General features: G+C 30.9%; 1 long non-coding RNA gene across 1 annotated transcript; it reads right to left on the reverse strand.

The window, feature by feature from the left end:
- Positions 1-810: 810 nt before the first annotated feature.
- LOC129927016 (uncharacterized) lies at positions 811-1,876 on the reverse strand. Its single transcript, XR_008778735.1, has 2 exons — positions 1,544-1,876; positions 811-1,429 (listed from the first exon to the last, which is right to left on the reverse strand). It is a non-coding gene; the product is annotated as an uncharacterized LOC129927016 (long non-coding RNA).
- Positions 1,877-2,890: the final 1,014 nt, after the last annotated feature.

Here is a 2,890-nt window from a genome sequence, read left to right on the forward strand (position 1 = left end):
AGGCTATTTAACTTGAGTTAGGCCAATATTTCACTAGGCATCCTCTATTTGGGATCCCTTAACTCAAAAACAAAACATAAAGAATCTAGAACAAATACAAAATAGAGCAGTGAGATTTATTACCAATGAATAATACAATTGGACCAGTAACACGATTAATAGAATCACTAAACTTAGAGACACTACAGGACAGAATAACAGAATAATAAATAGTAAAGTAGCTATAATACATACATTAAATATTTTCTCTTTACAAATAGAAAAAAAAATACAACTAATGAAATACTCAGACACAAAGATAGAGGCACATTTCTTATTCCAAACACTAGAACAAATTCGTACAAGTGCTCCTTTTTACCTAGTGCCATTAGAGAATGGAATGGGTTGCCTGAATCAAAAAGAAAAACCAAGACTTAGCAGAGTTGAAGTCATTAACATACATGACTAGATGTATTGAACTGTCTATTGCATGTCATTCTGTTGAACTATTGTGTGTTGGCATATATCATAGACGTTATTTCATTCATATCATATAATAGAATTTCATTTCATATCTAAGACACCATACCAAGTGGATGCTTCATATTGTGTTAGAGACTTCATATCTTGACTTCATAGCACAACTGTCAGGTTCTTGTGTTTATCAAATTATTATTATATATTTCAAATGCGAATATTTATTAATATTAAATATTATTTCAATTTGTATTATTGTTATTATTTTCTGAACTTATAATATATTGGCTCAAGTTCAGCCTGACAATCACATCATACACATACAGTTGTAGATAAACTAATAAACTAAGCGTATGATGTAAATAACAATAAAATTTATTCTTGTGATATATTTACAAATGACTGATCCATGATGAATGATAATAATAGTATGAAATATCAATATGTAATAATATGTAATATAAAATGATCCAGTTAGTCTCTTTAGAACATTCAAATAATTATGAAATACATAATATATTACCTTAACTATAATAGGTAGTTCAATGGATCACATAGACCTTCAATCTCAAAACAACAACTGGTAATATATGTAGATCTAGCCTCTAGATCATGTACTGTCCACTGACGACAATTCCAAAAGTAGAAGTTCATAGTTGACACTACACCATCAGGTCTTACCAATGCAACCCACAGTCTGGAATCTTGAACCTCAGACTCATGTAAGAAGCAACTTGCACACCAAACGACCAACTGGAAGGACAAACCTCAGTCCTGTAGACTGTAGACCTAAAGTTGTACTCTCAATATAGAACTGAGACTGGATAAACAAGTCTTGACACCAAGACTTGACACTGAGTCTAACACATAGACTTGACACCAAGCTAAGATCACTACTTAGACTTGTCGCTAGAACTTGAAATAAGAGTCTTGAATTGAGACTACGACTAAAACTTACACTTGACGCTAAAGCCTATGGAAGATAAAAGAAAGGATTCTTCTAATCATCTATATCTAGTCTAATTATAGACTTACAAATACGAACGAATTCAAATAGAAAAACTATACAATGAAAAATAAAACTCACCCTAAACAGGGGTCAAGATAATCCAACAAGAAAATGTCCAAGGCAAATGTTAAGGCTATCCAGTAACAAAAACCAAGGAGAAATTCAAGAGCTCTCAAGACACGCCTATCTGTACCAACGTACAAAACAATGGAGAGACTGTACTAGACGATAAATGACGCAAATCACACACACACTAAATTTACGTCACTAGAAATTGTGACAAGCAACAAAAGCTCAGTCCTCTAGTCTACAAAGAAAAATATTAATAGTGTAATGACGTCATCAATATAGTGATCAACGCCGCACTATCAATTAGAGAAATAATTCTACTATACAGTTACATAGATAACTGCGACAACAACATATGATTCATATAGACTTTATATCTTGACTTCGTATCACAACATAGGATTTATATATCATAGACTTCATATTATATTGTTGATTCAAATCAATCATATCTGAAGTATAGTTCATAAAGCGCTGGTTGTGGGTGTGTATGTGTTTTGTGTGTTAATGTTGTTCGTATTTGCATCTATATTGTTATTGTTACAGTAGTTACGCTGAGGAGGTCAATTGTAGTCAAACTGAATTTGCAATTGATTGGACCAATACAAATTATCTTATCATATCATATCTGCTTAAGATTATAATCTTAATTATTTACACATATATTATAATCTCACATAGTGCATACATATAAAATTCGAATTTTGCAAAAGTTATCATGTTTTGTTTTGGTTTTTTTTTATTAAATATATTTTGACTTATTCAAATGTTAAAGTCCTTTTCATGTTTATTTATTTTGTTTGCATTAAAAAGAAACTTAATCACATATTGTTATAGCTTGTAATAATAGTAATACTAAACAACTACTGTAAGAAGCAAGCTTATATGTAAAATGCAACAAACATTACGTACAGCTAGGTTAGAACTATTTACAGAATCATTTGAAATGCTCGTATCTTTAATTTTAAAAAAAATGCATTTTACTCTATGAAAATAAAAGTTGACGTCTCTAAAAGTGCTAAATGATTTGAACTGTAAGGCTATCATCCTGATTATCTCTCCTATAGACCTACAAGTGTGCATTCATTTTGAACCAATTTAGAACTCTATGTAAAAACTACATTTAGACCTCATGTACTATCTATGTTTACACCACTATGTACCATCTATAGTTCGACCTCTATATAGTATATACAATCTATGTTTAGACCTCTATGTACTATTGAACATTCTATATCTATAGGAAATCCTGATTTGTACCTATAAAAGTCGGACTTAAAGTCAAAACACATTGCCCTAATCCAAATGCAAGAATCCAATGTGAAGAACGTGATGTAAGTTAATCAACGAAGTGAC

The sequence above is a fragment of the Biomphalaria glabrata genome, chromosome 1 (assembly GCF_947242115.1).
Source record: "Biomphalaria glabrata chromosome 1, xgBioGlab47.1, whole genome shotgun sequence".
Taxonomy (NCBI): domain Eukaryota; kingdom Metazoa; phylum Mollusca; class Gastropoda; family Planorbidae; genus Biomphalaria; species Biomphalaria glabrata.